This window comes from Callorhinus ursinus, unplaced genomic scaffold (genome assembly GCF_003265705.2).
Source record: "Callorhinus ursinus isolate GAN/ISIS: 27379988/994484 unplaced genomic scaffold, GSC_fseal_2.0 scaffold29, whole genome shotgun sequence".
Lineage (NCBI taxonomy): Eukaryota > Metazoa > Chordata > Mammalia > Carnivora > Otariidae > Callorhinus > Callorhinus ursinus.
In genome coordinates, this window is record NW_027397091.1 from 6,134,593 (window position 1) to 6,146,533 (window position 11,941).

The 11,941-nt window shown below is 44.4% G+C and overlaps 1 pseudogene; it reads left to right on the forward strand.

The window, feature by feature from the left end:
• Positions 1 to 553: 553 nt before the first annotated feature.
• The window catches only part of LOC112827304 (immunity-related GTPase family M protein 1-like), a 14,233-nt pseudogene continuing 2,845 nt past the window's right edge, over positions 554 to 11,941 (forward strand).

Genomic DNA, 11,941 nt, shown 5'->3' on the forward strand with positions numbered 1-11,941 from the left:
GATAGAGGTATTTCTAACTAGACGCTTCTTTCCTTTCTGAGTTTTTTCAGCTTTTTATCATAAGCAAATGTACACACTTTAAAGCATGGGCTAAGTTTCAGATGCAGTCTGTCCTTCATAGATAATATACGGAAGTGAAAGCAGACCTTGCCTGATACTGTTAGGCAGTCATGATTGTTACTTGCTCAAAAGAATCACTATTGCAATTAAAACCTCATCTTCAACACAACGGGAATGGGAGTTAACCAAGGCTTGGACCTCAACCCATGGTCTCCACTGTGTCTCCTGCTTGACTTTGTCCTAGTGACACAAAGAAGTCACAGTCAATATGTGTAAACCTAACATTTTAAAGTTGTGCCTTGTCACCCCCAGCAGCATCTCTACCAACCACCCTGGTCTGCAGTCACATCCCCTTGCTCTTGTGACTACAGGTTCCAGTTATGATTGCTGGTAGTGTTGCTATATAACAAATTACCCCAGAACACAGCAGCTTCCATTTATTTATTTATATATTTATTTTTTGCTCTTGGTTTTCTGGGTCAGAAATTTGGGAATGGCCCAGCTGGACAGTTATCTCTGGGGGTCTCTCATGCAGTCGCAATCACATGTTGGCTGGGCTGCAGTCACCAGGAGGCTCAACTGGGCTGGACATCCAAGTTGGTTCACCGGGTATGGCTGGCAGGTAGTGCGGACTATCAGCTGGACTCAGCTGGCGCTGATGACTGGAAGCACTGACTCGTGCTTCCCCGGCATGGTGATCTCAGGGTTGTTGGTTTTCTGACCGGTAAGGTGCCTGACTTCTAGCTTCCCCATAGTGAGCGTTCCCTGAGAACGCAGGAGACTGGCTACTATTGCCTTGGAAGTCACGTAGCACGGCTTCTGTTGCATTCTATTTGCTATACGGGACACACAAGCCCACCCAGATTTGAGGAAAGGGGATTAGACCCCACCTTTCAATGGAAGGAATAGCAAAGATATTTCAACTGTTTTCTAAAACTGCCACCAATGTAATAACCAAATTAAATGTGATCGCCTTCCTTATACTGATGTTCTCTGGGGTCTTCACCTATAATGTTACAAGTAGTCATAGACATGCAAATCTACTAATCAAATGGCTTTGCTAGATTTATTATCACAGAAGCCTCAAGAAGCTCCCATCTAATGAAAACAGATTTCTGGTACGCCTGGGTGGCTCAGTCGGTTAAGCGTTTGCCTTTGGCTCAGGTCATGATCCCAGGGTCCTGGGATTGAGCTGCACATCGGGCTCCCTGCTCAAGCAGGGAGGCTGCTTCTCCCTCTCCCTGTGCCCTTCCCCCCCACCCGCTCTCTCTCTCTGTCAAATAAATAAATAAAATCTTTAAAAAAAACCAGATTTCTGTGCATCTTGACCCTCTAATTTTTTAGGAGAAACATTGTTTTTCCACCTGCTCCACGTGAAGACACTGAAAGCTAGCAGGACTTGCAGTCACTTAGCTGTGTGACTTGCAGGGCTAAACATTGAACATTCGTTCTCTGACTCTAAGTCTGATATTTGCAGCTATGACTCAGAGGTGAAAGCCTAAATGAACTTCAGTCATGTCAGTGATATACTCTGCATCAAGTACCTGGACCGTTGGAGACAAGTATATGTTACATCCTAAAATTGTATCCTGAGATGTTCTGACCCACTTGTTTAGGTTGAGCATTGTACCAGTGCCAACTGAAGGGAGTATTTGCTGCTCTTTTGGGCAAAGAAAATGGAATCAACCATCTTTAGATTCCTAGAACTGCAGCAAAACCATGCACCAGAAGGGAAGGAAATTTTATTCTGCGGATAGCATGTTTTTATCAATCGCCTGGCTGAAGGAATTGAGGATTAATAAGGATTTCAATGGCAAGCAAAATGAAACTAGATGGAGTTCCTAAGGGCTCAAGGGACCAGACTAGAATTCAGTCTGATCCTCAGCAAATTAAAAAGGCAGCTTGTTAGAAAGGAGATAAAACATGGGGGAGGGGAGCACAAACATAGGATGGCTCATCCCAGTGGAAATCCACATGTCTAGACAGGTAAGTAAGACCTGCTGGACCACAGCGAGAGGAGACACCATAGCCAAGCCGGGGAGCATCATGTCAGCGATGTTTGTTCCAGCTAGGGAGCTCATGAGCACGACTACAAAGTATTACCTCAGTACGTAGCAGCTATCTCGGACCCTTCCCCATCAAGATCACCTCTCCTTGTAATGCACGCTCAAATTTCCTTTGTCTTTTTTTTAGTGGCCTTTATCACTATAGCAATTTTTAAAATTTTAGTGTGATTATTTGACAAATATCATCCTCCTACAAATGGTCAGTTCCATGAAAGCAAGTTCTGGATCTGGTTCTACTATACGTGTCATGCTTGTCACAACACCTCATTTATAGCTACTGTCCTCTCGATGTGTATTGAATGAATAAAATAATACTAGGATGAGTATAATGTAAACCATGGGTCAGCAAACTATGGCCCACTGGCCAAATGTGGCCTGCTACTTGTTTCTGTATGGTCTGTGAGCTAAGAATGGTTTTCACTTTTTTTAATGGTTAAAAATATACCAAAAGAAGAATAGTATCTGGTGACCTGAAGGTTATATGAAATTCAAGTTTCAGTGTCCACAAAGAAAGTTGCCTTGGAACACAACCATGCTCATTCACTTACATAGTGTCTGTGTAATAATGTAACTTTTGTGCTTTCGTGATTTCATGCTAAAATGATAACACTGAGTACATAACAGGGACCAAATGGTCCACAAAGTCTAAAATATTCACTACCTGGCCCTTTACAGAAAAAGTCTGCTGACCTCCTTGATAAAATCTGGCTTTTATCATTCCTGGGCTCCCATACATGGGGGACATATTCCTAAGCTTTGGCTGAAACCTAATGGGAAAAGTGATTTTTGTGGACCCTACATTGAAACATATAAAATAGTGATTCTATTTTCTAATAGGATGAAGGCTATAAAAAAGGAACTGCTCTGTTCTCCAGAATTAGGGGAACAATGATTGACTGAATCAATAAATATTAAGATAAGAGTCATGTAGAGCAGGGTTTGGCAAGCCTATGAGTTTTAGAGTCATGTAGAGCTGGGTTCACATCCTTTAGACATGAAATCTAAGGCAATATAATCCTCTAAGCTTCAACTAACCTTCCTGTAAAATGAGAATAAAATTTTCTTCCTTGGAGGATGTTGGGATTAAATTAGCTATGATAGACACCTTTTGGGTGTGTTTGCCCATCCAGAAATCCTTTCTCTGAGACCCGTTCCCCCAACTGCAGGGGCAACCTGTGCAGGTCTGTCCACAGACCTGGCCTCCCCTCCTCTGGCCACAACTGACTGGACAAAGCAGGGACACCTGATGCAAAGTCTGTTGTGGGCCAACTGGATCTTCCCCCCTGAAATATTGAAAATGGAACAAGGAAACTCTGGTTAGCGCATGCAAGTCCCTTGGATTTGAGCCACCTGTTTGGACCACAAGCAAAGGTGGGAGAAACTGGTTTGCAGACTGAGGATAATGAACACATGGCAAGATATTTTATGTGGAGAGAGTGAAAGCGATCCCGCTCTGTTGGTACAGAGCCCTCCTGGACCTATTCTTCATGGCAGCCAGCGTTCCCCGCTCACGAGTACAGGTCTAAAGTCCTGCCCACGGAGTCACGCCCCCCTGCTTCCAAGCTGCATACACGCCCCAGTCCCTCAAACATCTACACCCCCTAATGGATAAGTCACAGAGGCAGGGGAGATAAAGGATCCCTTGTCTTCCACTGTATGAGCTAAGCAATTGCTGCAGATTCCTTTTCTTTGGAATCCTCCAGCATCAGAGGATGAGACTGGGAAAGGAAACAATCACACACCGAATGGGCAGCCCCATTCCTGCTAAACCGGAACTTTGGAACTTGAACATCAGGACCAGCAAGTCTCAGGATGTGTTGTTGGGAACATATTGTTAAAAATGGAGCTTCAGCTCGAAGTTGATCTAACAACTCCCTGGCTGTGTATCAGACACTCGGGTCTTTCTGGCGGCTTCGCAAGAGTGGGATATGGGCAGGAATATAGACGATAGAAAAGAAACGAGGGCCCCAAGGTTTCTTCTGCTACAGATTTGTAGAGAAACACATGACAGCTTAGGAAAGTCCCTAATGCCAACAACTTTCCGTTTCCAAGTTTCATTCCCTTGGGTTCAACCTCACTACCTTTGTGCCCTTCATTCAGGGAGATAATCCTGCTTTTTAAAACTAGTTCCAATGGACTTCAGTCTCTTGTCACAAACATGCCCTAACTGAAACAAAATGTAAATAAAGTTCCTGGCGCCTAATTGTTGTTTAACAATGTAATGGTTGCTGTTACTATTACTTTAAAAATTAGTATGAATTGGCACTATTGCTGTGGTAGCCAATGGTAATAGTTTTTATCGATGCATGCTGCAGTACGTAGGCATGAAATGACATTTCTGGGATTTGCTTTAGGATAGTTTCACAATAAAACTATTTTTAAGAAGAAAAAATAGGGATGCCTGGGTGCCTCAGTCATTAAGCGTCTGCCCAGGTCATGATCCCAGGGTCCTGGGATCGAGCCCCACATCGGGCTCCCTGCTCTGCAGGAAGCCTGCTTCTCCCTCTCCCATTCTCCCTGCTTGTGTTCCCTCTCTTGCTGTGTCTCTCTCTGTCAAATAAATAAATAAATCTTAAAAAAAAAGAAGAAAAAATAAATAGATAAAGCAAGTGTGGCAAAATCTTGGTAATTGTTGAATCTGGGGATGGGTATATGGGAGTTGATTGATTCATGCTACCTTGTATATTTTAGAAAACTTCATAAGAAGAAGATGATGTGAAAATTGTTTTTCAGAATATTTCAAAATAATTTCAAAATAATTAGGTTTTAACCATGTTAAATTGCTTAGACAAAGGCTCTAAAACACCAGTTCATCATGCATGCTCTAAAGAAAGTGTCCGGACGCTTGATTCTTTGAAAGCTGAAAGGAGACCTATCTTGGATGATGTGGAAAGGCCCAGAGACAGGGAAATGGACCAAATGACACTGTAAGATCCATCCCCGCCCCCCACAACACACATGTACACACTTCTCAGCTGTAGTATACTATATTGGAAATTGAAGGGTTTCCTCAAAACAAAAGGCAAGGGATTCTCCTTTCTAGGGGTACTTAGGAAGCCATTGATAATCCAGAATGCGTCAAAGAACTGCAGTACTTTCTTAGCTCCCAAAATGGGAGACGGAATCACATTACTGATTTCTTCTGTATCCATACAGGATGCTAATGGAAATGAGGGATACAGCATCTGTGTTTTTGAGTATTCTGTTCTGTGGCGGATAAATCGGGCCCTGGAAACTCTCTGTGCTGCCCTGGTTGCCTTCCTCCCTCAAGTACAACCAACTCCCTCTGAGCCGTGGTTAATGAAGTCCGGCCGCTCAATGAGCTGGGGTTTTCCCAGTTTGGAAAAGTGCCAGAAACGAAGGCCAGATATGGCCCAGCCTAAGCACGAGTAGCACTTTTCAGCAGTAGATTTGGGGCCAAGAAAGGAAAACGTGGAAAGAAGGAGGCAGAGAACAGAGGTAAAGCAAACAGAGGACAAAAACCCTCTCCAGGGGATTCTGTTCCCTTTACTGAAAGTCATTCTAAAGAAAGGGGAAGGGCAGGAGGTTGGCAAGAATCTGGCCTATGGGAGGTTCCCCACAAATTCTTTCATTCATTAGAAAAGACCTTAGGAAAAAATGCTGAGTTGGTGTTTACTATGAGCTCCGTGCTGAGAAATCCAGCTCTGAATGAAATGGACAGAAGGTCCTTGACCTCCTGTAACATAGGGTCTGTTGGGATGCCTGCGGATGAAAGTACAATTGTTAAGTGATAGATAAGCAGAAGAGCATTGATCCAGAGGAGTTCTGGGCTTCTTTAAGCGTCTTGTGCCCAGAGGCACCCCATGGCAGGTGAGCATGGTAACTAGGAATTCAGGCTCTAGACAGAGACTCTTTGTGTTCAAATCCTGGGTCTGCCCCTCCCTACCCGGGTGACCCTAGGCTGGTTATGTAACCTCTCTGTTGCTCTGTGCAGTGATGATAACGATAAAGTGAGTCTGAGATCCAGCCTGGCCCAGCCCCATGCCCCAGGAAGCTGATCTCTGATGACTATACCACTCCCTTCTCTTGCCTCTGGCTTCCAATTGGATTTGACCGATGGGACGCACATCCAGGAGATTGGAAGTCCCAAAGGTTTGGCAGTTGCCAACTTCTCCTCCCTGGCGGCCCTCCTAGAACCCTCACAAGCTATAACACCCCACCTCCTTCAGGCCAGTCAGCAGTAAGGCTGTTTCTAGCAGAACAACTTCCACTGTTTTCTCCCCCCCCAAATAATCCCTTCACTAAACATCCTTCAACTACCCATTTTGAATATACCATGTGCCTTGACCGGAGCACCTTAAAACAATGCCTGGCCCTAAATACGCAGATGTGATCCAAGTAAGACTTTGGTTTTGATTTGTGCCATTTCACAGAAAATATCTATGACCCCCTCCCGCAAGCTGAAAACATATTGGTGTGGGGAGTAGCCCAACTTTCCCCACACGTTTTAAGAACACATCAAAAGAGGATAAGAAAGTTAGGACTCTGCAAAATGCTAATGTAAAGTGGCCATATGTGTGTGAAGCAATCATAATTTTGATCCCTGGTGGCCTTTGCCTTGTGTCCAAAGGTCACAGTGTCATCGTAAGAAATAATAATGCTATAGACCCTTTGATGATGATGAGAAAAGGGAGATTTTCCAGCAAGAGAGGCCCTGCCAAATTTGAGGTCATTTTTTACCCACTTAAGACAGAAACTATCCTCTCTGGGTTCCTCGTGATCTAATCCTTTAAGCCTTCTGCTGGCACCGGGAACAATGTTAAGCTTCAGGATCAGGCCCTTTGGTTTTTATAATCCATGGGAATTTGAAGATGATAAATCTGTGGAGAGCCTGAAAGTTCCTAACATGTAATTGGAACCCAAGGGGGAAATAATTAAGATAAAGTCATGTAACTCCATCAACTCTTTTCCAAGCCTCTGAATTATATAAGTCCCTAGCTGTAGCATCCCGTCTGCCCCATTCTGCCGTGAAACAAGAAAAAAGGCAGAGACAATGAAAGACAGTGACAAGAAAGATCTGTCCAATGTGACTACTCATTAGCATCTGCTATGAGAGGTTGGTGCGGAAAGAAGTCCAAACACAAGCAAGAGGCAGGAATCAGCCTTCGACCGAACTTACTCAGTCCTCCCCAGCCACCCCCCCCCTCCCGCCCCAACTTCGCCACACTTGCCAAAGATAACTGACAGCTTCATATAACAAAGAGCACATCTGATCTATTCTTATTAATAAGATTGGTGGGGACAGTTTAGTTCTAACTTACGATGGCCAAGGCTTCATATCCAAAGTAAGATGAACCAGAAGTTGCTTTCATTTCAGCTCTCACTGTCCCCGCAAGTAGGAGCATCCCCATGAAATGGAGTGCTCCGGCCGCAGCAATGAAAGGTTTAGCAAAACCTCAGAAAATGAATTCGTATTTCTCTAGTTGTCAGAGATGCTAACCTCAATTTGCCATCAAACCCGTGCCAGGAAGAGAGTCTGTGAAGAGCTGGGTGGGCACCGAAGCACAAGCCGGGAGCACCCCTACGGGGTGGGTAGCAGGGAGTGTCGGCTGGTCTCAGAAACGGGGGACATTCCCTCCACCTTGGCCCACACTTGCATTCTGCTTCATCTCCTCTTCCTTCGCCTACAGTCTGATGAGACATTATCTGACTCACTTTCATTCCTACAGATTTGGTAGGAGCCTACAGTAAGCCAGAAAGGAAAGATCATTGAGAACCACCCCTGACTTTCAAGCCCAAATAGCTTTGAATAATATCTGGCATAGAGTGTGTGCTTAAAAAAAAAATGTTTGCTGGATGTGAAGCCAGTGTGCAAGTTTTTGTTATGAAGCCAACCAACGCGCTGCTGGTGTAGCAGCTGGTTTTCCTTAACGAGCTGATCAGTATCCCTGTGGGCTCTTAAGCCATGACAATATCAGACTCAGCTATAAGCAGAGATGAAATGTAAATTCAGGTATATAGCACAATCTGAAGAACTATTGGGGCTGTCCTATTTCCAAGCCCTTGAAATTCCATGATTAGCAAATTACTTTGGGGGAAAATACTGCTTTCCCAAAAGGACTCCTCTGGGGAGCAGATCCCATAAGATCTCGTATTCTTACAGCACCCTCTGGACTGTTCTGTTTGTCTTTTAATCCTTTGACTTACTTAACTTTCAGAATTGTTCTTTGAGCCAGATACAATCTTTATTGGTAACCACTGTACAGATTAGGAAATTAAGGCCATGCCATCTGACTTTGAGGAAAGTGCCTTTTTAGAAATTTGGCTCAGGCGGGTGCCTCGGTGGCTCAGTCAGTTAAGCATCTGCCTTTGGCTCAGGTCATGATCCCCGGGTCCTGGGATCGAGCCCCGAGTTGGGCTCCCTGCTCAGCGGAGAGCCTGCTTCTTCCTCTCCCTCTGCCCCTCCCCTGCTCATTCTCTCTCTCTCTCTCTCTCTCTCTCTCAAATAAATAAGATCTTTTAAACAAAAAAAGAAGAAGAAAAGAAATTTGACCCAGGCATTCCAGCACAGGTAACATTCAGAGTGTGGACTTATTTTGCAGAGCAGCTTCCTTCCTAACTGGAGAGGTTAGAGTGTGGGACACCCCAGGCCGCCTGGATTGGGAGCCAGAAGTGAAGTCCATACAAGGACTCCAAAAGAACTTTTGCACTTCTGTCTATGGGGTGTCGTGAATAATTTAGTGCATTATTCTTTTTTTTTTTTTTTAAGATTCTATTTATTTGACGGAGAGAGAGAGGGAGAGCACAAGCAGGGGGAGTGAGAGAGGGAGAAGAAGACTCCCCGCTGAGCAGGGAGCCTTACTCAGGGCTTGATCCCAGGACCCTGAGATCATAATCTAAGCTGAAGGCAGTTGCTTAACCAACTGAGCCACCCAGGGCCACCTAGTAAATTATTCTTAAGTGAAAAACAGAACCTGGTCCTGGAGACCTAATACACAGTACAGTGATTAGATAACAAATTACGTCTTTAAACATTGAACTAGATTTAAGTTGTTCCCAATGCTGGAAGAAATGATAATTTATGTGATCCTACAAGGTGTTAGCTAACATTATATGGCAATCATATTGCAACAAAAATGATCAAATCAGTGTTGTACACCTTGAACTTATGCAGTGTTGCACGTCAGATATAACACAGTAAAGAAAACAAAGGAGCCCAGACCCGGCAATGATAAAAAACGGATCTTAAGAGCATCTCACTTGGCAATGTCTGTGCATTCTGACGGAAGTTCTACAAACACAGCTTTCTTTCCAACCAGTTGGCAGCAGGTTTCTGGGCTTGCGGTCTCATCGGGGAGACCAATATTTGTGCTTTCCGCTACCCTGCCACCTTGCAGACTGACTTGATCAACTGGCTTGATTGAATGTTCTGATCGAAAAGTTTCTGTGCAGGGCGCCTGGGTGGCTCAGTTGGTTAAGCGACTGCCTTCGGCTCGGGTCATTATCCTGGAGTCCCGGGATCGAGTCCCACATCGGGCTCCCTGCTCAGCAGGGAGTCTGCTTCTCCCTCTGACCCTCCCCCCTCTCATGTGCTCTCTCTCTCTCTCTCTCTCTCATTCTCGCTCTCTCAAATAAATAAATAAAATCTTAAAAAAAAAAAAAAGAAAAGTTTCTGTGCAGAGCATGTGGCTATAACCTCACTTCCAAAACAGTTATCTACACTCGGGCAGAAACCAGAGGTCTAAGAAGGAAGAATTGAAAGAATTACGGTCAAGTGTAGGTTCTTGAAGTAATCTGTTAATCAACTTTAAGAGGACTGCATGGCTGGAGGAGGCATATGGGCAACAGGCATTCCCTGGCTACCTTCCACTCAATAAGGGTTCATCTTTGGGTCTGTGCCTTCAAGTATCCTCACTACATTCCACCCCTCGGCTTCTGGTCTGGCTTGACCTGGGCTAGTCATTAGCTTCCTCTGTTGAAACCATACCTTCAACTTCCTCCACTTAGGGCTCCTTCCCCATTGCCTTCTTTCTAACACTTGCCTCACTCCAGCAATGACATTTCAGGGAAGTGCTACATCCCATCTGACCCAGATGTATCCCACTGTTCTCTTCACCTGGGGGCCAAGAAACAGTTCTCTGAAAAGTATCTCTGAATTCAGTTGATGGATAACAGTCCCTGCTTCAGTGATGAATAGATAGGAATGTCATGATGGGTGCCCTGTGGAACCCATTTCATTGACTCAATATCCCGTAATGTGTTTACTCCATCCTAACATGTATTTAGGGGTGGGGTGGGGGTGGAAGATGCTTCCAGCTGTGCCTCCCCCTGCAGAGACCTTCATTTTGCTTCTTTGCTCCTTCCAGGCAGAGGGGCACCAGGGAAAGAGAGGAGGACCAGGGGGACGAATACCATCATTTTGGGGTTTTTTTTTTTTTGACCTTTCAATTCTTTTCCTCTTTCCCTCAGGACTTGAGATAGACTCTGCGGGTGGTAGAAAATAAAGCTTCAATGTTAACTCATTTGAAACCCTGGGTATAAGAATATTTGCCCAAGTTACTTCCATTCTGGGTCTAGTCAAATAATTATCACAGCAGCTGTTTGCCCCCTCCCACGTACCCTCAGCCCAACACTGAGTCATCTGCAGCTGCAGTGGGGACCGTTCCTGACGCTCCATCAGCTCCCCACCTGAAGCAGGTGCATCTCTCTTTCGAACTGTTTGAGGGCTTTCTTCAGTGCCTCAGAAAGTTGCTCAGCTCACCTACAACGCAGCCAGGAAGTTGGGGATTTAATGGCCCCAGGAGTAGCCCTCAACCAATGAGAATCTGAAATCAGTAGATAAACACCTCAGCTTCTTCATTTCCTAAGGTATATTCATCAGGGTTCTCCAGAGAAACAGAACCAATAGGAGATACAGGTATAGATATGTTTTTATGTTTATATATATGTTTGTGTTTATATATATATATGTATATGTTTATTATAAGGAACTGACCCGTGCAATCATGGAAGCTAAGAAGTCCCACAATCTGCTGTCTGCATGCTAGAGAGCCAGGAGAGTCAGTGGTTTAATTCCTGTTTGAGTCTGAAGGCTTGAGAATAAGTCTTGGTCGAGAGCAGAAGACTGCCTGCCATCCCAGCTCACAGTCAGGCAAAGAAAACAAATTCTCCCTTCCTCCGCTTGTTGGTTCTATTCAGGTATGGATGGATGGGTAAGGCCCAACCACAATGGGCTGGGCAGTCTGCTTCACTTGGTCTACTGATTCAAGCACTAGTCCCTTCCAGAAGCCCCCTCAGAGACACACCAGTAATCATGTTTAACCAAAGATCTGGGCATCATGTGGTCTAGTCACGTTGATACATGAAATTGACCTTCACAGGGAACAAATCTGAAGCATGCTCTCTGTACCTGGGGCCAATGGTAGAAATCAATTACTAGCTTTAAGTTTTGCTAAATGGATACTGATGAACTCTAGATAGGAAACCAGCTTAACAACTGAAGTCAAGTTTAATTCTACCAACCCACCATGTAGCATACAATTCTCAGTGTAGAACAGATTTTTAATAGTATTTTTCTTTACTTAGAAAAATTACTTATGTATAAAAAGTCAGGTTTCTCTTGTGATAATGCTCCATAACAAACATGTCCAAAATTTTAGTGGTTCAAAACAACAAACATTGATTTTACTATCACAGGTCTGCTGATTGGTTGTGGTTTGGCCATTTTCAGCTGGGCTGAGCTGAGCTAGACTGGACCCTAATTTGTGAATCAGCTTTAGATCTGCTCTTCTCCTCCTCCTCCTTTTTTTCTTCTTCTTCTTCTTCTTCTTCTTCTTCTTCTTCTTCTTTCTTCT